At 38.2% G+C, this 25972-nt stretch overlaps 1 protein-coding gene and 1 pseudogene across 1 annotated transcript in view; both read left to right on the forward strand.

Annotated features, from left to right (window-relative positions):
* Window positions 1-25972, forward strand: part of FAM120C (family with sequence similarity 120 member C) — a 233795-nt gene that overhangs the window by 42959 nt on the left and 164864 nt on the right. The gene's annotated exons all lie outside the window — the stretch shown is intronic.
* Window positions 1352-3166, forward strand: LOC112308171 (protein L-Myc pseudogene; annotated as a pseudogene).

The following is a 25972-nucleotide window of genomic DNA, read 5'->3' on the forward strand; positions in this document are numbered from 1 at the left end:
ACACTCAAAGTCATTGTTACTCATTTCTGGCAATAAGTAAACAGTCTTTGTGAGAATTCATTTATCAAAATTGTATCCTAGTTCCCTAGGTTATGGGCCCTGGACACTTGGTTGGGTTTTTCTTTGCCATCCCTTCATTTTCTTTCTTCAACCTCACCATCCCCTGTGTGCATGTGCCTTCTGCTTTTGGGAATGAGATGGTCTGAGCTTGTAGGCATTCTCTGTACATGATTTAGTTAGCAGCTGGTTCATCTGTTTCTTTTAAAAGATTGATATATAGTCTGTCACAGTTCATCAGTAAACTTAATGACTACCATCTCTGGGAGAATAAAATAAATAAAATTAAATAATGATCCTTGCTCTCAAGGAGCTTATAGTCTTGTAGGGGAAAGCATACACATATTTGACAAATGCCTGATACATTTAAACTTGGCCAGGGGTCGATTTAATTTGATATCTTGACAGTGCCTGGTGTTTCATGGTGTTTGTAGGTGATATGGTACATATTTGTAACTGAGCTCATGTTGTGGTTTGATTTGTCTCTAAGACTATAATGCAAAGTGTGTTGAATGGATATTTAAATTAACATAGGTTCAACCACTTAAGTATACAGGTATGTGCATTTTAAAATGTGTTTCCAAAATTAAAAAATATTTTAAAAATTATTTTAAAAGTGATATTTACTTGTTTAAAAATAAAGCTCATAAAGTTATAAAGAAGACAGTGAAAATCACCTCTTATCCCTTCAGTTAGGGACAATTTATTTTTTTTGCATTTTGGAGATAGAGCCTCCAGATTTATCTTTTTCTGTGTATACATACATAATTTTGTTAAGCACAAACATGACATACATACTATCTTGTAGCCTGTCCATTTCACCTAAAGCCACATAAGAAAGCACTTTCATCTTTGGGGTCTTTTTATTAGTGTAGTGGTTGAAGTTCTAGGACTTACTACAGCTAACCTATATTTATTCAGCCAACTTTTTCTTCTCCTCTTAAGAGAGCTTCTATGTTCATTTTAGCTATTATATTGAATTCTTTTGAGCCTTTTCTTGGAACTTCTACTGTGTGGTGTGTGAAAGTGTCAGGTTCAGTTACTCTGAATTTCTACCAGGTTTTGAATGAGTAATGTGTCAGTTGCAATATAAATGGGAATCCATGAACAGTGTATTGCTGGGACTGGTATCATCTCGTTAGTGTATTCAAATAGTATACTCATGGTATTGGGATTTTTATAGGATTAATGTTATACCCAGAGCCTTTTTGGTAACTTGATGAAATTTTTGGAACATAGCATTATTTCACCTATCATTTTGTCTGGGACAGTCCCATTACGATGGGCTTGTTCTATGCATTCATACTTTAAATTTTCCTTGCACCAGCACCAGGAACTACAGCTGAGCTTTGGAGCAGATGGACAAACTTCATCCCAACCTATGATTTTAGACTTGCCCGTTACTGGAGTTCCACAACCAGTCTTTTCTGCAGTTTCTCCTCATACATTGCCTGCTCCACATGTTACTTCCCAGCATCCAACAGTTGGTCTTCAACTTGAGCTTGGCCCTAGAAATTGGAATCAGGGATTAACCAAATCACCAGATGCCAATCAGACTTCTAATTTCTTACCGGTTAATCACCCTCAAGCTTTGTCAAATCATTCTTCTGCTCAATATGTGAGCAGTGCGCAGAATGCTGCTGGTACAGCACAACTCCTTTCTAGTTCCATTGAGGGCCATTCAGGGGCCCATCAGCCTTCACAAAAGATACACTCAGTATCCCGGCCATACCCAGTGGCACATCAGGAGTCTATAACTCCAGGTACTTCTGTGCCACAGAGTCAGATTATACTTTTGAAGAAGCCTGGTTTCCAAGCCTCTATTCAGCAGGAGCCATTAATTTTACAGCCTAAGATTATGGCATCACCACAAAAAAACGTTCAGCAGGATGGTATTCTGCGAGAATCTGAAGCTCATGCAAGTCGGCGGCAGCCAAAGGGTGGTACTGAAAATGTGATTCAGCGACCTGAAGTGGGTCCACTCCCTGGGGCAGGTGGTAGGTGTGAGGGAGCAGATGTGGAGTGCAACTCGTACCAGCACTATTTCTATGACTATGACTGCGGGGAAGATTTCTACCGTTCCACATTGCCCAGCGAGGACATCTGGAAGAAATTCGAGCTGGTGCCATCACCCCCTATGGCACCATGGGGCTCAGGTCCCGGCGCCAGGGACCTGACCCCTGGAATTGGTTCCACAGAGCCATGGCCTGGAGGGGGCACAGGGGATGAGGCAGAATCCCGGGGCCACTCAAAAGGTTGGGGCAGGAACTATGCCTCCATCATCCGCCGTGACTGCATGTGGAGTGGCTTCTCGGCCCTGGAACGGCTGGAGAGAGTGGTGAACAACCGGCTCACCACTGGTGTTCCCGGGGGGAACCCACCCAAGGTGCCTGGTATCCCGGACTGCACTCCTAGCCTCGAAGTCCGCAACCTGGCGCCTGCTGCCGTCTGTACACTGGGTGAGCCTAAGACCCAGGCCAGCTCAGGGTCTGAGAGCCCTAGCGACTTGGAGGGTGAAGAAACTGGTGTGGTGATGGTGAAGAAGAGACAGCCCCTGGGTGTACGGAAACCGGTCACCATCATGGTGCAAGCAGACTCTTTGGACCCGTGCATGAAACACTTCCACATCTCCGTCCATCAGCAACAACACAACTATGCTGCCCGTTTGCCTCCAGAAAACTGCTCCCGCAGACGGCCTCCAAAGAGAGGTTCCCAACAAGAGGCTCCGGCGGTAGATGATCCAGAGGAGACAGCGGATGAGATGCATGAAGAGGTTGTAAGCCCCTCACTTATAGAAAGGGGGGCTCCCCGGTCCTGCCATCCCAAACTTCTCAGTTCTGATACTGAGGATGTGACCAAGAGGGAGAAACACAACCTCCTGGAGCGTAAAAGGCGGAATGACCTCCGTTGGAGGTTCTTGGCCCTGAGGAACCAGATACCTGCCCTGGCCAGCTGCTCTAAGGCCCCCAAAGTGGTGATCCTGAGAAAGGCGTTGGAATACGTGCAAGCCCTGGTTGGGGCTGAGAAGAGATTGGCTACAGAGAAAAGGCAGCTCCGATCCCGGCAGCAGCAGCTGCAGAAAAGAATTGCATACCTCAGTAGCTACTAACAGACCAAAAAGCCTGACTTCTCTTTCTTACAAGTTTATTTCATTTTTTTAATTTTATTTTTATTTTTTATTAAATTTTTTTTTGTCCTCACTTGAGGACATGATTATTATTTTTAGAAAGAGGGGAAGCGGGGGAGATAGAGAGGGAGAGAAACAGCAATGTGAGAGAGAAACATTGATTGGTTGCCTTGTATGTACCCCAAATAGGGACCGAACCCACAACCTAGACATGTGCCCTGACCAGGAATCAAACTGGTGACCTTTTGGTTTGTGGTACAGTGCTCCAACCAACTGAGCTGCACTGGCCAGGGCTGGAGTTTACTTTTTAACCTTCTCTCTCCCCTTTAGTAATTTGCACATTTTGGTTATGAGTAGGAAAGTCTAGACAGTAGATCTCAGGATGCTTTGCAGCCAGTGCACATAATAAGGGCTTGCATTCTTGGAAACCTAGAACCCCAGCTCTCCCTTTCCCCTGACTCATGGGAGCACTGGGTCTTCTCTAGCACCTTTGGCTTCTCAGGCAGGCAGCTGACTGAGGAGCCCTGGGGTCTACCTAGTTCACTAGCTTTGGAGAAACGTCTGACAGATGCTATGCAACAGGTGGTAGATAAAACCGTATCTACGGTTGGGGCCTCTAGCCTGCATGAAATGTCACACTCCAGATGAGCGTTCGGCTGGGAAAGGATGCTCCTACTGCTGTCTGGAGTGATGATAGGATGTCCAGCTGGGCCTGGACATTCTCCCCGAGGCTCCTTTTTCCAGGGGACACATGAGCTGTCTTGGGTGAAGACAAGCTCACAGACTTGATCAACATGGACCATTACCTCACTGTCAGACACTTTACAGTAGACGAGGAGTTAGAAACCTTTAATATATACATATATATATATATATATATATAATAATGTTAGATGATACCCTTCCTCCCATTCTCAATGCTGTGACCTTGAGAACATTTAAAGAGATTAGCCTTTAGATTGTTTGTCTCAAAGCCCTCTAGGCCTATTCCTCTGAGGGAGAGACCATTCTGTCCTCATAAGGGACTTTTTTTGTTTGTTTGTTTCCTTCTGCCTTTGTTAATGCAATGGGCTCTACATGCAATGGGAAATATTTTTGACCTTTTCCCACAAGTCAAAAATATTTCCCCAAAGATACAGGGAAGTGGGTCCTAGCCTGGAGATGGCTCGGAGTCCTGGCTTTGAATTTGTTCCCCACTCAGGTGTCTTCTGTCTTAGAATCTTTTCTCAAGGCAGATGTCAGGCTCCTCAAGAGAGAATTGTATGTACCACTTCTTATTTCCCAGCTCCCTGTCATCTTAATCCCTGAGTGCTAAGGTTGAAGTTCTACTAGAATCATGCAAACCTGTCCCTGCTCTTGCAACTCCCAAGGAGCTTGCTATCTCTGCAGCCACCCTTGGGCCACCTGCCTGCCTGGCATGAGTCAGGATCCCTTTCCCAAAATCTGGGCCTTACTGAAGTTTTTACTGGGAGAGCTGCTGTTACTCATCCAGTCCTCCAAAAGGTGGCCTAGCTTCCTGGTGGGAACTCTGTTCAGTGGACCATGATGGGTTTTGCCCCAAGTGGGCACCTCCAAGTGGATTCGAGGTGCAGCCTTCAGTCTGTGAAAGGTAGCCAACCCTGTAGTGTCTTGTGGGAAACCTCAGGAGCCCCTAAGCCTAGTCTGTAAGAAGGAACAGCGCCCCTCTAGAACTTTGCCCAGAGCAGCAGGTATCTGCTGGCTGTGGATTTGAAAGGAGGGGAGGAAGAAGGATGGTAGAGGGCTTTATGTGGCTTTGGAAAGCCACCTGCTACTTCTAAACCTATTATGCATGATGGTCTATTTCTGAGGTTGCTTCTTGGCACCAGAAAACCCCAGTGGAAATGTGGGAAAAGCCTCTCTACATTTTGGAGCATGGTTTTCAGTAGTCAACTGACTTCTGGAACTGTCATTGGAGAACAGTTAGGAAGTAGGTTACTCATGTGTCACCTGAGTAGCTAGCTTGTGTTTTATAAGCTGCTGTTGGGTATTATGCGGACAGCAGTTTTTTCTTTTACATACTGTATTTTTGTATGCCTTTTACAAAGTGCTGGGTTTTGTACAAGAAAAAACCTCTTGGACAATTTTTTTAAAAATGTGATTCAGCCCCTTGCCCAGCCGTCTTATTCTGTTCAACACATTTATCCAGGACCACCTACAAAAATTCCATCCTTCCCATTGAAGGCTCTTGAGCAGCTGCCCCTTCTGATAAATCCCTGAGAACAAGCTTCTTACCCATTACAGCCAACTTTACCGTCTAGACTCCAGCACAGCCTGTTTATTCACTGCCAACCACCGAGCATTCTCTTTATACTGTACAACCACTGGGATCACAGCCAACTTATTCTATGCAGAATAGTTCCACCCATTACTACAGCCCTCTTACTCAGCCCCAGCCCAAGAGAAGCCTGCTTATCCAGTGCAACCTCTTGTTTAGTCATCTTTTCCAGACCAGCCAGCATATAGGATCCAAGTAGCTTACCCTGTGTAACCTATGGAACAGCCTCCTTACCAGGCACTACATCTCAAGCGTGTCCCTTATTCAGGAGAAACTGTTTCCACCATCCAGACAACTGAATAGACAACCTTCGTAACCCAGCAAATATACACAGTGAACCCTTCTAATAGTAATGAAGTACATGCTAATTACAAACGCTGCAGATCAGAAGTTTATACTCAGCCCTGGCACTGTGGCTCAGTTGTTTGGAGCACCCTCCCATACACTGAAAGGTTGCAGATTTCAATTCCTGGTGAGGGCACATTCCTAGGGTGCGGGTTTGGTCCTTTGTCTGGGTGCGTATGGAAGATAGCCCATTGATGTTTTTCTCTCGCATCAATGCGTCTCTGTTTCTGTGTCCGTCTCTTCCCCCCTCCCCCCCACCCCCCACCCAGAGCAGTGAAAGAATGTCCTCAGGTGAGGAGTAAATTAAAATAATAGAAGTTATACTCAGGTCCACCTTGTATAGCACAGACATGTGAACAACCAGCCTATTTAACCCAACCCCAAGGTAGTATCTTCAACAAAAGACATATTTAACATCAACCTTAGATACACAGACACATTCTACAGAGCCTTTATTTAATTTCCAGCATTCAGAAGCTCCATCCCAAGCAGATGTGAATTTAGGACACCAGCAGCTAAAACTCCAGTCAACTAGCATTACATCTTAGAGGGTCATGGAAAGCCAGTTTCAACACCCTGCACAGATGTCCTTCCTTCAGCAGGCCCCTTCAAGGCCCAGATCCAGCCCTCATACTTCTCTGCACAGCTTTCCAAGTCACATCTAACACCAAGCCAGGGTTCTCACTCAGCTTTCATTCTGCATCAGCAGATAATTCACTCATCTCATGGACAAAAAGCCATCAGTTGTCTACTCAAGAAGGTCACATAAATCAACAGTATTCTTTGTGTAGCCAACATGCTGTTTTCCAGCAGCAGGTACCTCATTCACAGGCATCTAACCAAGTTCATCCATTACTAGGTATTCCAAAGGCCATTACAGACATGGTCTATATTACACCTCCTTTGCAACAATGGTTACAACCAGCAGCAACAATATGTAATACAACTTTTAGAGCAGCTTCAAGTTCTTAGGCATTACAGAACAGTCTTTTTCCCTGCAGAAAAACAGCACAGCAACAGCCAGCATGTATGGATAGCATCATTCTGCTATCCAGCCATAGTGGCAACCATCTTCAAGCTTGACACTTGTTTTTGGGTCATCAGAAACAATTACAACAGCAGACCCTCTTTCAAAGCTTTGGGATAGCCCTTCTAAATCAACCGTCTTCTTTGTTCATCTATCAACACCTAGAATTCCAGTACAGGCTTCCACTGCCTTTCAAAGCATTTCTTTGTTTCAGACACAGCAGCATTTGCAAAGCCAAGACATTCCAAAGGTAAATTCTCCTGGGGGAAAATGGTGGATGATTGTGATTTTTCTGTAATGTTCAAGGGTCAAGGAGATCATGGGCTATAGTAGAAATGGCACTGAACTGGGAGTCAGTCCCTGTTTCTTGCTCTTTCCTTTACTGACTGGGTGGCCTTGATCAAAGTCTCTTTGGATTTTCCTTATCTGTAAAGTGAAGGGATTAGACCCAATGATGATAACAAAAAATATTTTAGAACCTACTTGGGATATGTCAGGGAATAAAAAACAAAAGTTAAAATAACAAAAAGCTTATTTGCTTTCTATCACTGAGTTATGTTGCCTAATCAAGGGGAGACTCAGTAACCATAATAAAAAGTAAACTATATGATAACATTACAAGGAGATTGGGAAAATGTAGAGCAGGCTTAAGAAGGAAAAGTGGGTTGCGGTTTTCAATAAGGTTGTGATTAGGTTAGGCCTCATTCAGAAGGTGACTTTTGAGCAAACACCCGAAGGTGGTAATGGGGTGCCCGCAGTGTACATTCCAGGTAGAGGGAATAACCAGTGAAAAGGTCCTGAGGGAGGAGTATGAGGTACCGTATTTTGCCGTGTATAATGTGCACCTTTTTGTCCAAATTTTTGAGGGAAAAATGAGGATGCGCATTATATGTGGGTAGTACTAATTCCATATCTATATAAATGTTTTTAATTCTTTTATTTGTGCTTGTACATTAAAAGTATATCTCTGGAAAGCAATAATGATATCTGTATGCAAAATAATACCCTGAATGAGATAATTAGTTTTGTTTCTGAATACAAATAAGTAAAAAACTGAATTAAAAAATAAAATTAAAGTTTTTCTTTCCTGAAATTTGGGCCAAAAACGTGGGTGCACATTATACACGAGAGTACACATACGGCAAAATACGGTATGTCTGGCATGTTTGAAAAATAGCAAGGAGGCCAGTATATTTGTTAGTCCTAAAATGTTAGGAGCCTATCTTACTGTTCTACATTTGTAATAAAGCATTTGCCTTTATGAAATGATACTAATGATCACTATTGTGTGATTCCTAGGTGCCAAATACTGTTCTCTAACAGCTTGACATGTACTATCGTCACAACAACCCTATGAATAGTAGCTGTCATTACCCCCATTTTACAGGTGAGGAAACTGAGGTTCAGAGAGGTTAAGTTACTTTCCCAATGTCATACAAGAGGATCAGGATTTGAACCCAGACTACCTGGGTGCAGAGGCTATGCCATTCATTGTTACACCACTCAGCCTCTTTGTAAGATAGCTATGGTATCTTTTCTGCCAGAATTGGAGAAAAAAAGGGTATGATGACTTCAGTGAGATTTCTTTAACTTGCCGGAATGATTTGAAATAATTAAAGGAAGGAACTGAGAATTTACGTTTACTCTTTTCTTGATCTTCTGTTATGCTTTAGATAACCCTAAAATCCCTGAATTTATTGAGTTTGGCTAATAAAGTACTTGAGGTTCTTAGATAAAAGGTATGCTGAACTGTAAGAGTTTTCTAATGATGATATATTGTTGCAAAGAGCTATTATCTCAAGTACTGTGTGTTTTATAAAATTCCCTCTTTATCAAGGGCATAAATCAGCCATTTTCAACCATTTTCATTTCCTGGCATACATAAACCAATTACTAAAATTCTGTGGTACACCAAAAAAGGTATAATTTTGATTTATTCACACTGGATGGCTATTGTATTGGCTGTTGTTATTATTATTTTTTTTGACAATCCAAGGGAAAAAGAGGTCAGTGCCCCTGACTAAATAGTCAAGTAATGTATGTTTTAAAAATTCTTGTGGTACACCACAGTGGTTGAAAATTGCTGGCATAAATTATAATGAATTCTTATGTGTGCGTGCTAACTCCTAACAGGGATGAGCAGTTTCTTCAGACAAAGCATGTTATTCCAGGATTTATTTCTTTTGTATAGAGTTGTTTCACAAAGTATTTTGCTTTGGAAAATTCATTTTTGTGGCCATGTGTTATATACTTTCCTTACCTAATTAAAAGAATTTCCCCAAGATTTTATTAAGAAATATTTCGAAGGTACAGAAAACTTGAAAGATTTGTAGAGTGAATACCCATATAATTACCAACTAGATTATAGAGGTAGCTTTTGCTGTATTTGCTCTCGCTATCCCTTTATGCATTTATCAATTCATTTTATTTTTCTGGTACATTTCAAAATTAAAGTTGCTGACATCAGTATACTTCATCCTGAAATACTTCATATCATTGACTAGAACTCAGTATTTGTTTATATATTTTTTAGTTTACATTTAAGTGCAGTAAAATGCACAGATTATAATTTAGTGTGTTTTGACAAACGATTACACCTGTGTAACCCAAGCCATTATCAATATATAGGGCAGAAGTTGTCAGATCTTTTCTGTAATGCTCTAGAATAGTAACTATTTCAGGCTTTGTGGGTTATAGACTCTCTGTTACAAGGACTCGACCTTCCTATTGTATGCATGAAGACAGTCATAGGCAATAATGTAAAAGAATGGGCATGGCTGTGTTCCAATACAACTTTATTCACAAAAACAGGTGGAGGGCCGGATTTGGCCTGCAGGCTGTAGGTAGCCTGCCCACCTGATATAGAATACTGCCATTACTGCAGAAAGTTGCCGCGTGCCCCTTCCCAGTCAGTCCCCACCAAAGTCCACCACTGCGGACTTTTTTCACCGTAGGTTAGTCTGTTCTAGACCTTCATGTAATGAAATCATACAGTATGTACTCCTGTGTAAGGTTTCTGTCACTTAGTATGTTTTAGATGGATACATGTTGTGTGTATTGATAGTTTATTTTTTTACTGCAGAGTATCATTCCATCGTATGAATATACCAAATTTTTCATCCATTTTACTATTTGTGAACACCTGAGTTTTCTAGTTTTCATCTATTAGGAATAAAGCTGCTACGAACATTCTTTTATAAGTCCTTTTGTTAAAATGTGTTCATTTCGCCTGGATAATACCTGGAGAGTAGGTATTACTGGGTCTTAGGATAGGTATTTAACTTTTAAAGAAATAGCCCATTTTCGAAATTGGGTGCACCATTTTACACTAACACCAGGGATATATGAGAGTTCCATACCCTCACCAACATTATCTTAACTGTTTTGGTAGGTGTGTAGTGGTATCTCATTGTGGTTTAATTTGCATTTCCCTGATGACTATGATGCTGAGCACTATTTTGTGTATTTATTGGTTTTTGTGTTGCTGTATCTTTCTAACGTGTCTTTACAGGGCATTTGCCCATTTTATTTTGCTTGTTGTTTGCCTTGCTATTATTGACTTAAAGGAGTTTTTATATTCTGGATACTAGTCCTTTGTCAGATACATACTTTACAAATATATTCTCCAGTTTGTGAATTGTTAATTCAATTTTGTAATTTTTTTTATTTTTTTTTAATCTTTTTTGCCAGACAGGGGACTTTGCCCTGAATAGGTCTACTTAGGGCTAGGGATAGTGTGTGGGTTCTTGACTTTGTGTAGGAAAGATTTCACAACACCAGTCCAGGTGACTATTAAGGTGACTAATATGTTCCCTACATTAAAGCTGGGGACAGTAAAACAAGGAAAGGCTTATTAGCGTACAAGTAACAGGAGAGCCTAGGCTTGGCTGCCTTAACTGATTGGGAGGCCTTGGGCACAGGTTCTCAGGCTCAGTCTGGGAAGAGCTGCTGCTGCCCATTGCTCCCTGCTTGAAAGTCTGCAGATCCCATATTGTTCAGATGTGTGCCTTTGTGGCAAGAAGAGAGTGAAGAAGGGGGAAAAGTGATTGGTGCGGGCTGTTCCTCAGAGGGAGAGCTCACCTCACCTTGGTGCCTTGCTCTGGGTCCTTTGTCATGAGGCTTTTATCTCTCTCCTGCAGGTGGGAATCTTAGGGGAGGTCTGGTGCTGGAGGGTTTCAGCAAAATATTTATCACTTTTCCAGGTGTGCCTTTTCAGGGGCATGGTCTCTACTGATTGTTCAGTGACAGGGCAGGAGGTCATTAGTCATTGTCGCTGGTCCTGGAGCTGAAATACAACTGAAGCCTACATGTTATCATCTCTAGGGAGGTGACCATCTGCACCTGGCTGTAAATTGCTCCACCATTTTGTTCAGCTATCTGTCTCAGTTTCCCTGTTCCACTTGTCAAGGAATTTTCCTAGCTTCTTATTATTCTGCCTCAGTTTCATTTGATGAGACAAGGTATTTAATCTTGCTGAAGTTTAATTCATCAAAATTTTCTGTTGTTATTGCTTTCTGTGGCTTCAGAAACCTTTGCTTATACCCACATTACAAAGATACTATCCTGTTTTAGGTTTTAGGTTCAAGTTTGCAGTCCATTTTGAATTTTTATGAATTGTGAGGTAGGGGATCAAAAGGTCTTTTTTTCTCTCCATATGAACATGCCATTGTTCAAGCTCTAGTTGTTGAAAAGGTTTTCTTTTTCCATCAGATGGCTTTGGCACCTTTGTCAACAGTAAAATAACCATACACGCGCGGATCTGTTTCTGGACTGTACATCCTGTTGCGCTGATCTATTTGTCCGTCCATAGGCCAGTATCACAGTGTCTTGATTGGTGTAGCTTTATTGTATGTCCGGAGGTTAGGTAGTACAAATCTTTCTATTTTGTTTTGCCTTTTCGATATTCCTTTGGATATTCTAGGTCCTTTGCATTTCCATGCAAATCTTAGAATCAGATGGACAATTTCTACAGAAAGATGTCTGGTGGGATTTTAATAAGGGTTATGTAAAATCTGTAGATCAATTTGAGGAGAAATAATATAACAATATTGAATCTTCCAACCCAGGAACATGGCATATTTCTCCATTTATTTATGTTTTCTTTAATTTCTCAGCAATGTTCCGTAGTGTGGAGGTTTTAGCACATCTCTGTTTTTTGTGTGTATGTATGGAGAGACATCTTTTGGTAAACTTATTTCTAAATGTTTTATGTTTGACGATACTATTAATGGAATTGCTTTTGAAGTTATATTTTTCTAGTTTTTTGCTGTTGGTATATAAAATAAAATTGTTTTTTTGTGTATTGTTCCTGTATTCTAAGACTTCGCTACAGTTCAATGTATGCAATATTACTTTTTGTTATTTTTTATGCCTAAGGATTTTCAATGTAAATGATTATATAATCTGCATTAGAGGCAGTTTTACTTATTCTTTCCAATCTTTATGCTTTTTATTTTTATTTTTGCCTTATCTCACTGGTCACAAACTCTAGTACAATGTTAAATAGTAAAGAAGATACCAGGTATTTTTAATTTTTTTTAGAGATTTTATTTATTTATTTAGAGAGGGGGGGAAAGGGAAGGAGAAAGAGAGGGAGAGAAACATCAATGTGTGGTTGCCTCTCACGTCCCCCACTGAGGACCTGGCCTGCAACCCAGACATGTGCCCTGATTGGGAATAGAACCGGCGACCCTCTGGTTTGCAGGCCTGCACTCAATCCACTGGCCTACACCAGCCAGGGCTTTTTTTTTTGTTTACATTTTTTTTATTGTTGTTCTAGTACAGTTGTCTCCATTTTCCTCCCACCCTCGACCTTTGGTTTTGTCCATGTGTTCTTTATACATGTTCCTGAAAACCCCTCCTTTTTCTCCCCCCTTTATCCCTTCCCACCCTCCCCTTTGGCTACTGTCAGTTTGTTCTTAATTTCAATGTCTCTGGTTATATTTTGCTTGCTTGCTTGTTTTGTTGATTAGGTTCCACTTATAGGTGAGATCATAGGGTATTTGTCCTATCCTTTGAGACAGCATAGACGGATCTGGAGAGCATTATGCTAAGTGAAATAAGCCAGGCTGTGAAAGACAAATACACTTTTATGTTTTAATAATTTCTATCCAAATTTATCTAGGCAAATATTTTTATCCAAATATAATCCATACACCATAAAATTCCCCCTTTTAATGTATACAATTCAGTGGTTTTTTGTGTATTCACAAGTTGTGCAACCATCACAACAAATTCCAGAATATTTGGAACATCGATCAGTTGCCTCTCACTTGCCCCCAGTTGGGGACCAGGCCTGCAACCCAGGTGCGTGCCCTGACTGGAAATCATCCAGCAAATTTTCCCATTGCTCAGTCTACTGAGCCACACCAGCCAGGGCTCTTTCTTCATTCTTGACCCCTAACTCCCTAGCCTCTGGCTTTCACTTACCTACATTCTGTCTGTTTATTTCCCTGTTCTAGGCATTTTACATAAATGGAATCGTACAGTATATGGCCTTTTCTGTCTGGCTTCTTTCACCTATAACTATGTTTTCAAGTTTTATCTATGTAGTAGCACGTATCAGTACTTTATTCCTTCTTATTGCCAAATAATATTCCATTGAATAGATTATGGTACACTCTGTATACCCATTTGTCAGTTGATCATATTTGGGTATATTCTGCTTTTTTGTTGTTATGAATAATGCTTCTGTGAATATTTGTGTACAAGCTTTTGTGTGAACATTTATTTCTGTGGTGAAATCCTGGGCCATTTGGCAACTGTATGTTTAACTTTTTGAGGAATTGCCAAATTTCCCGAAGCAGCTTGTCCACATCCTTATCAACACTTGTTATTTGTCTTTCTCATTGTTTCATCATAGTGGGTGTGAAGTTGTATCTCTCTGTGATTTTTATTTGCATTTCCATGAAGGATAATGATGTTGAGCATCTTTTCATATGCTTATGGACCCTTTGTATCTCTTTTATCTTCTTAGGAGAAATAGGTGTTCAAATCCTTGCCATTTTTTATTGGGTTTTTTTTTTTTTTTTGGTCTTTTTGTTGTTGAAGTTGTATTTTAGTTGCTGGACCCTTATCAGGTATGTGATTTGCAAATATTTTCTCCCATTTTCTGGGTTGTCTTTGCACTTACTTGATAGTGCCCTTTGCAGCATAAATTTTTTAAAAATTTGATAAAGTCCATTTACTTATTTTCTTTTCTTGTTTACTCTGCTTTTGTGGTTATATGTAAGAAACCATTGCCTAATCCAAGGTCATATAAATTTTCTCCTGTTTCCTTCTGAGAGTTTTAAGTTTTAGGTCTTTGGTTTATTTGGAGTTATTTTTTATGTAAAGTTTGATGTAGACATCCAGTTTCATTCTTTTCATGTTGCTATCCAGTTTTCCCAACTCTGTTTATTAAAGACCATTGAATAGACTTGACACCAATGTTGTAAAGTAGTTGACCATAGAAGTATGAGATCTTTGACTTTGTTTTCCTTTTTCAAGACTATTTTGGTTCTTCCTGATCACTTGAATTCTCGTATGATTTTAGGACCATCTTGTTACATTTTTTTCCAAAAGGTTAGCTGGGATTTTTTTTAATCTTTTTTTTTTTTTAAGATTTTAGGTATTTATTTTTTAGAGAGGGGAAGGGAGAGAGAGAGGGAAAGAAACATCAATGTGTGGTTGCTTCTCACGCTCCCCCTACTGGGGATCTGGCCCACAACCCAGGCATGTGCCCTAGACTGGGAATCGAACCCGCGACCCTTGTATTCACAGGCCAGCACTCAACCTCTGAGCCACACCAGCCAAGACAGGTCAGCTGGGATTTTAATAAAGATTGTGTAAACTTTGAATATTGGTTTGGGTAGTATTGTTTCAATAATAGTGAGTCTTCCAATCCATGAATGTTGGATGACTTTTCCTTAAATTAGGTGTTCTTCAATTTCTTTTAACAACTTTTTGTACTTTTCAGTATAGAAACTTATATTGCTTTGTTAAGTTTATTCCTAAGTTATACTTGTTATATTATTGTAAACGGAATCTTGTTTTAATTTCATTTTTGGATTCTTCATTGCTAATGTACAGAAGTATAATTTATATTTGTGTGTTGCTCTTGTACTCTGAAGCTTTGCTAAATTGGTTTATCAGCTCTAATATTTTTGGGGGAGGATTCTTCAGAATTTTTTGTATATGTCATGTCATCTGGTAATATGGTTTATTTTTTTTTCCAATTTGGATGCCTTTTATTTCTTTTTTTCCCCTCTAATTGCTCTTGCTAATATCCAGTGTCATGTTGAATGGAGGTGGTGAGAGGGGACATCCTTATGTTGTTCCCAATCTTAGTGGGAAAGCTTTCAGTCTTTAACCATGAAATATGATTTAGCTGTGGATCTTTCCACGTTTAAACAACTTTATTTAGCTATAATTTGTTTCCAATAATTTGCATATATTTATTAGCATACAATTCAGTGAGTTGACAGATATATGCCACAATAAAGATATTGAACATATGCAAGACCCCCCCAAAAGCTTCTTCTCCCTTTTTAGTGCTTTTTGTTTGGTTGTTCTAGGGATTTTAATTTATATTCTTAATTCTTCTGTTTATATATATTTAATATTGTATTTAATAGTGTATCATGTAAAATATAAGAATCATACAACAACCATTTATTTCCTTCAGGTTTTAAGCTATAGCTGTTTTATATATATTATACCTACATATATTATAAACCAAACAATGAAATGTTAAGTTTTTTGCCTTATATGAACATGCATTTTTGAAGAAATTAAAAGAAAAAAATTGATTTTTTTCTCTTTTTATATCTTTTTTTGTTATTCTATTACAGTTGTCCCAATTTTCCCCCTTTGCCCTCCTCTGCCCAGCCCCACAGTTAACCCTCACCCTGTTGTCCATGTCCATGGGTCCTTCATACATGTTATTTGACTAGTCCCTTCCCCTTCTTTCCACCGTTATCACCTTTCCCTCTTCTCTCTGGCCACTGACTATTCCATGTTTCCATGTCTCTAGTTCTATTTTGCTTGTTAGTTAATTTTGTTCATTAGATTCCTCTTATAAGTGAGATCATATGGTATTTGTCTTTCACCAACTAGTTTATTTCACTTTCAATTTTTTGTATTGATTGTTCCTTTAATATGAATTCTTAACTCTGCCTACCCTTGGTCCTGGAGATTTTACTCTATTTTTTAAAATTTTAATAATTTTATAGTTTGTCATTTATGATCTCTGAGACCTATGTTAATTTGTAATTTTTGTATAAGGTGTGAGGTTTAGATTGAGGGTTTTTCTTTTTCTTTTTCTTTCCTTTGCCTCTCCATGTACAATTGTTCTAGTGCCATCCCGTTTGGTGATAAGACTATCCTTTTGTTGAATTCCTCTTTATACCTTTGTGAAAAGTCAGTGGGGCATATTTTTGCAGATTTTGATAGGAATTACATTCTATATATAAAGTGGGGAGAATTGACATGTTGATAATATTGAGTCTTTTGGTATGTGAACATAGTATATGTCTCTCCATTTATTTAGGTCTACTTTCATTGTTTTTATTAGCTAAATGTATCCCTAATTAATTTTCTTTGGAGGGATAGTAAAATTTCAATTTCCACACGTTCATTGTTAATACATAGAAATGCAGTTGATTTGTGTGTGTGTGTGTGTGTGTGTGTGTCCCATGACCTTGTTGAACTTACTGTTAGTTCTAGGAGGGTTTTGTTTTTCCTGATATAATCCTTGGGACTTCTTCATGGAGACAATCATGTAATCTCCAAAGCAGAGACACTTTAATCTCTTTCTAATTTATATGCCATTTAGTTCTTATTTTTCTTTTATCGTGCTGGCTAGAATTTGAGTTACTGTGTAGAATAAGAATGGTAAGAATGAATAAGCTTACTTTGTTCCCAGGCTTGGGGGAATATATTAAGTCTTTCACCATTAGGTATGATAAAAGGTATAGATTTTTCAAACATGCTCTTTATCAAGATAAGGTAGTGCCCCACTATTCCTGACTCTTGGAGAAATGCCTTTTCTGAGTTAATACAATCATATGATTTTTATTTCACCTGTTAATAAGTGGATTACATTGAATGATTTTGAATGTTGAACCAGCCTTGCATCCTTGGAATAAATCCATTTGGTCATAATATGTCATTCTTTGTATACATTGCTAGATTCAATTTACTAAGATTTTTAAAAGATTTGTTCAATCTTAAATTCATGAGAGAAATGTTTATTTCTTGGTAGTAGCTATTATCTGTTAGTCAGTAGTTCATTTCTTCTATGTGTTTGCTAATTTTCTGTCTAGAGGTTCAGCCAATTGTTGAGAGTAGGGTTGAAGTTCCTAACTATAATTGTGGGTTATGTATTTCTCCTTTTAGGTCAGTTGTTTTTTTCACACTTGTTTGAAGGTCTTTTGTTTGGTGCATCTACACTTAGGTTGCTATGCGTTTTTGGTGGATTGATCTTTCTATCATTATATTATGTTCCTATTCATCCTTAGTAATTTTCTTTTCTCTGAAATCTGCATATCTGATATTATAGATATAATCCTGCTTTCTTTTGATTAATATTAGCATATCTGTTTCTGTACTTCTACTTTGAACCTATGTATCTTGTGTTTGAAGTTAGTTTTTTGTAGACAGCCTATAGTTGGTTTTTATCCACTCTACCAATATCTCCCTCTTAATTGGTATATTTAGACCGTTTACATTTAAAATAATTTTTCTTTTTTATTATTTTTTTCTTTTTTTAAAATTTATTTATTTATTTTTATTCAGTTACAATTGTCTGCATTTTCTACCTTTCCCTCCACCCCACCCCAGCCAGTCCCACCTCCCTCCCCCACCTCTACCCTCCCCCTTGATTTTGTCCTTGTGTCCTTTATAGTAGCTCCTATAGACCCCTCTCCCCACTATCCCCTCCCCACTCCCCTCTGGCTATTGTTACATTGTTCTTAATTTCAATGTCTCTGGTTATATTTTGTTTGCTTTTTTCTTTTGTTGATTATGTTCGCAGCAGAGAGAAAGAAGGAGCTTATACCCTTTGCAATGGCATGGATGGAACTGGAGAGCATTATGCTAAGTGAAATAAGCCAGGTGGTGAGGGACAAATACCATATGATCTCACCTTTAACTGGAACATTTAAAATAATTTTTGATATATTAGGACTAAGTCTGTCATTTTAGTATTTTCTTTTTGTTTATTCCCTATGTTTCTTCTATTCTTGCTTTCCTGTGAACTATTTGCAAATTTTTTAGGATTCCTTCTTGTTATATTTATACTGTTTTGAGTATATTGTATTTATAGTTTACATAGTGGTTGGTCTAGGTATAACTTAACACGCTCTACTGGTATGGACATTTTACCACTTCACGTTAAGTATTGAAACATTACTTTTATTAGACACCTTTACCCTTTCCACTTTCAAAATATATAATTATTTGAAGTATTTCTTTCATGTGTTTATGTACACTATATGAGGGGGGACCCCCAAAATGGAGTTACCTTCTGGAAGGCAGGCCCCTCATAGTTCTGGCGGTCCATGCTAGGTGAGTGTTCTAGGAACCCATCTGTATCAGTGTACCTGCTGGTGGTGTTGTGAGGGGCTGTGTTTGACTTCGGTAAAATTTTGGGGGGTAGATTCTTTCAGTGTATGTGCCCATTTCATGATGGGTGATTTAGGAGCACACTTGCCCACAAGAAGCTGAGTGTTCAGCAGTTTTTGACTGAAAATGGCATGACCCCCATGCCCTACCCTCCCTACCCAAGCTTCCCTGGATGAAAAAAATTCCTCAAAGGGAAACTTTTTCCAATGTAGAAAAGGTGAAACAAAAAGCAACAGAAGGACTTAAAAGACATCAAAATTGATGAGTTCAGAGACTGTTATGAGCAGTGGAAAAAATATCTTGGTAAGTATATAGAATCAAATGGGAAGTCCTTTGATGGTGACTGAACTTTAAACATGTAAGAATAAATACACAATTTTTTGGATATAAATTCTGGGGGTTTTTGGTTCCCCGCTCGTACATGTTATAAATTTTGTCTTCACCATTAAATATGATTTAAGGAACTTATAAAGAAAATAACCTATTACATTTTACCCTCATTTTTACCCATTGCATTGTTTTTCTTTCCTTTCTGAAATTCCAGGCCTCCTTCTATTATGTCCTTTCTTTTTGGAATGTTTCCTTCAGTCATTCTTTAAGGATAAATCTGATAGCTTTCTAGTTTTCTTACTATTCTAGTTTTCTTAACGTCTGAGCATATGTTTTCCTATTCATTTCCTAATATATATTTTTCTTGGTATAGAATTCATGGTTAACATTTTTTTCCTTTCAGAACTTGAAAAATGTTTTGCCACTTCCTTCTGGCCTCTGTTTTCAGATGAGAAATTTGCTGTCATTCAAATAAGTGTTTCCCTATCAGTTGTATGTTGTTACTTCCTAGTTTCTGTTAAAATCTGATTTTTAGAAGTTTAATTGTGCTACATCTTGCCCTGGATTTCCTTGGATTTATCCTGTTTAAAGTTTGCTCAGCTTTATGAATTTGTTTTATGCCTTTACCCAAATTTGGGTAGTTTTCAGTCATTGTTTCTTTGATATTTTTTTCTTTTGCTCCACATTCTTACTTGTCTCCTACCAAGGCTCCAGTTATATGAATTTTTAACCTTTTTCTGTTCACAAGTTTGAGGCCCTGTTCATTTTCTTTCAGTCTTTCTTCTGTGGTTCAATCTGATAAAAAAAAAAAAAAAGTGTTAGTTTGTCCTCAAGTTCACCGGTTCTTTTTTCTGTCATTCTCAGTCTTCTATTTAGTCTACCCAATTACGTTTTTAAAAAATATTTTTTTTATTTATTTATTTTTAGAGAGAGGGGCAGGGAGGTAGAAAGAGAGGGAAAGAAACATCAATGTGTGGTTGCCTCTTGTGCTCCGCCAACCGGGGACCTGGCCTGCAACCCAGGCATGTGCCCTGACTAGGAATCAAACCAGCGACCCTTTGGTTCACAGGCTGGCACTCCATCCACTGAGCACTCCAGGCAGGGCAGTTTTTAATTTACATTATTATTTTTTTCAGTTTAATTATTCTTGTTTTTTATCAGTTCACTTTTTCTTGAGGTTTTCTATTTTTGTTTTGTTTCCAGATAAATAATAATTACTCACTGAGCCTTTTTTTCTAATGTTTGCTGTATAATGCTTGTCAGATAATTCCAACATCTGCATCATCTTGGTATTAGTGTGAGTTGATTTTCTTCACTCATTTGAGTTCTGATTCTTCTTGTTCTTGGTATGACAAGTGACTTTTTTATTGTATCCTGAACATTCTGGATATAGTTAGAGACTTTTTATCATATTTAAATCCATTTTAGCAGACACTTGCCCTGTTAAATTTAACCTGTAGATTGTATCCTACTTTGTGGGCTGTAGTTGTAATGCTAATTTAGTTTTCTGGGTTCTTATAAGGTTATTTAGGTCTGCTCTGTCTTCTGGCTCTGGCTACACACTTGCTGCCTCTTAGTACTTCCTGCAGGATTGGAGGTGGTCCTCTGGGCTTTCAAGTGTTAGATACAGGGAGCAGGGCTATGGAAGTACTGAAAGTACTTATCTGTCCTCCATCTAATGCTGTTCAGAAGGTCAGCAATTGGGGGGGTCTGCATGGCTCTTTACTACTTGGTAGAGGTTTGGGACATAATGCCCTTAGTTGCCTTTTGCCCTTGGGTAAAGGGTCAGGGATGTCTTTCTCTACCGAATGGTGGTACACCATAACTTCCTGGGTCTGGAAAGCTCTATGTTATCATAGTGCTTCCTCTTTTTCTTTAATCTTGTAAGACTATGGGCTTTCTTCAGACTTTTAGCTTTTATAGGGCTCGCCCCCAGGTGAAAAGCCTAAAAATGGTAAACTGGTCCACTGTCCAAGTAGTGCCTTCCTGCCAGTTTCTATCTGGTTTTGTTTGCTTTCTTATGCCTTGAGGCAGTTTTAAGAAAATATTTGTCCAACAAAACTTTTTGTTTATATCTACAGGGGGGTTGATTTCATGGGATCCTTACTAGAAGTAGAACCTTTCTTTCCTAATTTTTGTTGTTGGAAAATATCATCCCTGACTTAATTGAGGCCCTCTATATGCCCATCAGTAAATCCTGAAGAGTAGACGACAAAAGAATGGAGTGAGTTTCTGATGTGTTTTTTTTTTCTGCATAGGGAAAGGAGAGAGGACTCTTGAACTGAAATAGCAAGCTGAGCTTATATTTTGTTTGTGCCCCAATAAAACTGAAAATTCTTTGCAGCAAGATCTGTACCTGATTTGTCTGTATTCCTAGTACCTAGCATACTGTTTGACACAAATAGTTAACTTGTTGACATGTTTGTTGAATAAATTAATAAATGAGAATGGCTATAGATATTACTACCAGCCTGCTGTCAGTGAGAAAAGGATCCTTTGTTGATGTTTATCATTCTTGCTGCTTAGTTAGGACTTCTAAATTGGTAATGAACCTGTATAGGTGGACAACTTAAGATCTGTTCATATTTCTCCATTTTATTGCCCCATGTGGCAAAGGACTAGTGCATATAAAAGACAGAAAGCAAATCATGAGTTCAGATGTGTCAGTTGTGGTTTTGATTTATTTGTCCAATGATATGGAAAACCACTTATTCTGATATTTTTATCTACTGCTGAGGCCAGCATTTCTAACCTTTTCTGTGATGTATTAGCTTAGTCCTAGTGCATTAGTACTTTTGATGGTTGATGTTGATTCCATTTCAGTTGACATTGTGGTCTAATCAAACATTTGTTCAGAAGGTTTCATTTTCAGCCTCTGGACAGAAATACTAAACCTCAGCAATTTTCCACGCACAGTAGTATTTGACTTATCTCTATACAGCACAGTGTTTGAGTATCACTTTAATTCTCAACCACAGTATTTGTATTACTTTCAAAAATCTTTTTCTCGCTACTTTAATGACATAGGTGATATGCCACTATATATTCCTGGCAAAAATTTAAAACAATGTAGAGAAGTCTTATTTGACCCCTTTCCTCCCTGTGTCCTCCTGTTGCCTTCTGTCATCAGTTTGGTGTGTGTCCTTTCAGACTTTGTTTCAGTGTTAGTTACATATATAGTTATGTACCCTTAGACTGTGTAGTATTGGTTTCTGGTTTGGTGTTTGTCTTTAAGCACATAAAAGAAATCTTACTGTATATGTCACTTTGTATTTTTTATTTTTATTTTATTTTTAAGATTATTTATTTTTAGACAGTGGCGAAGAGAGGGAGAAAGAGAGGGAAAGAAACATCAGTGTGTGGTTGCCTCTTGCATGCCCCCTACTGGGGACCTGGCTTCCAACCCAGGCATGTGCTCTGACTAGGAATGAATCAGTGACTTTTGGGTTCGCAGGATGGCACTCAATCCACTGAGCCACACCAGCCAGGTCCCTTTGCTCATTTTTTAATTGGATTGTTTGTCTTCCTGGTGTTGAGTCGTATGAGTTCTTTATATATTTTGGGGATCAGACCCTTGTCCGAGGTGTCATTGGCAAATGTGTTTTTGCCAATATGGTTGGTTCCCTTTTCATTTTGATGATGTTTTCTTTAGCGGTGCAGATGCTTTTTAATTTGATGGCAGTGTCTTTTAGTTTAATGTTGAATAGATATGTGTGTTCCTTGTTATCATGTTAATTCAGTGTCTTAGAATTGTCTTACCTGCGTGAATAATGTGCATTAACACTAAAAGGGAAAGGTGCCTGATTTTTATTATTGCTAACATTTTGCATTGACATCTAGGAGCAAGTGTTTCCTTAGGTTTTTGTTGATAATTGTTTTTAGAGGTACTTACAGGATTGTACAGGTATCAGACTTTGAAGGCATCAGGAGTCAATAAAATGTTATCATGTATTTATTGTTTTCACAGATAAATGTATATAAGCATATCTGAGTTGTGTACTTTAAGATTACTCTGCAAATTGTGCTTCTTATTAGAATTTTATATTTTACTACTGTTTCATAGCTGATCTCAGTAAAATAATTTTCAGCTCCACATTTTTAATCAGTGAAGTAATTAATAACTTTATGCTTTAGACTTAGTGATTTTAATTCTAACCAAAGTATGGTTCAGACCCAGAAATGTAGTTACTGAAGAAGATACCAGTGCCTTTGAGATGTTTACTTGGTCTCTGGTTATGTTTCTATTCTTCTGTTTTTAAGACAGTACAGAAACTGTATGAAGAATGGACTTTGTTGATGCTTATAATGGTGATATTAATTGGTAATAGTATCTCTATGTTCATTTTGTTGAGAGACACCCATAGGCCTACTGGGTTTGAATATGATTAAACTTGATTAAAACAATCAAGTTTATTGTGGTAAAGACAGTTTAAATATATCATGCACCCATTTTTCTGAGGCATTCTAGAGGCATAAAGCTTAAATTTAGGGAACTGACATTGACAACCAGACAACGTCACCTTATTTAATCTTCATTGTGACTTCCTCTATAAAGTAGTTAATTCCATTAAATGAAAATCTTTGTGTAAAAATTGAGAATTAAAGTTATGTCTGGTTTCTCTAGGGAGAATGATTCTGGCTTCCATGGTATTCGGCCATTTATGTAAAAATGCTATTCAGTACAATTGTGTTTTTATGTGAAATTAATTTACTCTAATTGAAGGCAAATTGGTCTAAGTATTAGGTATATTTGCCAAACATTGTCAAAAAAAAATGTTCCCAAAAGGCACATGTTACTTAGTATAGCTTTATAATGTCAGGGGACATTAGTCATATAGATTAATTTACAGGGACATTATTCAGCTTTCTTTTGTAATGTAAATTAGTCCAAGCATTGAGGATTTTGAAGGAATGGGAACCTTTCTGGTTGCTCTCATTCTCCAGGAAGGAACCAACCTCTGAAATAGCAGCACAGTTGAAATCTTCAGTTTGGGAGATTGGTGGCCTGAGATAAGAGACTGATTATCTGTGGGCTACTGTTAATCAGACATTTAAGGAAAAGGGAAACAATTGTTTTGGGGGGATAGTATGAAAGGTGTTTTTTATTTTATACTATACATGTATCATTCTCAGTTTTTATGTGTACAGTCAATTTTCAAACACAGTTTTAACAACTTGGACAATACTGATTGCTGGTTTTAGTACACAGCACCAGCTTTTATACCAAAACGTTCCTAGTTTTGATTCTTCAGTTTTGCTAAGTGACTCTGTAGTTTACAAAGTGGCTTTGTGTAATTTTTCAAGATTACTTTGATGTGCTATTTTTGATTCTTTGGGTATCTGAAACTTACTTTTCATATACATTCAGAAATTAAATTTAATTTGGCTGGGTAGAGAAAATATCAGTTGACCACCTTTTGTTTCCTTTTACAAGATATTCTGTATTGTTAACTTCTAGTTAATGCTGAAGAAGAGAAACCTAAAGCCAGTCAGAATTTTGGTTCCTTTTTCCTCCCAAGTGTTTATATGCGGCATTTGTTTTCCTTATAAGTGAAAAACTTGTTGTATATCTTTTTCATGTCTTAGTATGGTTATTTTATTTCCTCTTATGGCAGTAGATTTTAAAAACAACTTCTTATAAAGGCATTTTTAAAAGACTTTATTTATTTATTTTTAGAGAGGGAAAGGGAGGGAGAAAAACGGAAAGAAACATCAATGCATAGTTGCCTCTCAAGCGCCCACTACTGGGGACCTGGCCTCCAACCCAGGCATGTGCCCTGACTGGGAATCAAACCCATGACTCTTTGGTTTGCAGTCCAGCGCTGCAATACATTGGGCCACACCAGGCAAAGCTAAATATGTTTTAAAAATACATAAAAGTAGAAATTTCAAATTATCTGTTATCCCATGTCTCAGAAACAAAACTTTTAATGTTTTTCAGACATTTTTCTATGCATGTATTTACACAAATACATTTTTTTGTATTTATATCATCAGAATAGGATCATACTAGCTTTTTAAAGAATTTCTTTTTAATTGGCAGTTTGGCTTTATTTGCAGGAAGTATACTTCCCAGAATGCCGAATGGCTCAGTTAATTCCCTCTTTTTCATCTCCAATATGCATTGTCACTCCTGCCACTTAAAAACAATTTTGTTGTTCATTCTCTCTAAATTGCAGTAGAAAGCTTGCAGGGCCGTGGCAGTAGCAGGGCCTAATCAATTTACTGGTTGTTACAGACCCTTGATAACTCAAAAGTGTGAAGTATAAGTCTCCTTTCAGTTAAGTTCCCTTTTGTGAGGTGATTCCTAGGGAGACCTTGGAATTAAGCCCAGGTAATTTTTTTCCTTCAATCCAATTCTATCTGCCTTATAATTAATGTTGTAGTTTCTATCCGTCTTTTCTGTTAGTACCTATGATGGTAGTGCGTTTTCCTTTTTTCTTCTTTTTACCCGTTTAATAGCCTTGGTATCATTATGTGAATCTATCCAAGGAACTCTGCTGTGAATAAGTTATTTCTTAGGGTATATTCATTATTCATAATCTAAGGTTGGCTAAGAATTAGGCTTAGATAAGCAGTGACTTAATAGATGAAGTGCTCTTTTTTTATAAGATTTTATTTATTTATTTTTAGAGGGGAAGGGAGAGAGAAAGAGAGGGAGAGAAACATCAATGTGTGGTTGCCTCTCACACACCCCCTACTGGGGACCTGGCCTGCAACACAGGCATGTGCCCTGACCGGGTATCGAACCAGCGACCCTTTGCTTCGCAGGCCGGCACTCAATCCCCTGACCCACACCAACCAGGGCTGAAGGGTTCTTTATAAATATAGAACTGTAAAAGTGGGCATTCATGCACAGTGATAATTTTCTTTAATTAAATAAGCAATACTTTCATTGTTAAATAGTATACATAGTATACATATAGGTTTAAGCCAGTTTGTATCTTTAGTTAGACCTGAGTTTGAAGTCTGACTCTTTGAAAGGTATTAATTTATTTTTGGCTTTGGCTCTTTCAATTTATAAAATGAAGTTTTAATTTGCAACTTACTTTGAAATGCATTATATGTAAGATGTGTTGGTGGATAAACACATTAATACAAATTTAGTAAAATGCTGTAGTCTGTGGGTGGTAGATATATGGGTTTTCACTGAACAGTTATTCACCTTCTCTGTCAGGAAAAAAAA

The sequence above is a fragment of the Desmodus rotundus genome, chromosome X (genome assembly GCF_022682495.2).
Source record: "Desmodus rotundus isolate HL8 chromosome X, HLdesRot8A.1, whole genome shotgun sequence".
In the NCBI taxonomy this organism is placed as follows: Eukaryota; Metazoa; Chordata; class Mammalia; order Chiroptera; family Phyllostomidae; genus Desmodus; species Desmodus rotundus.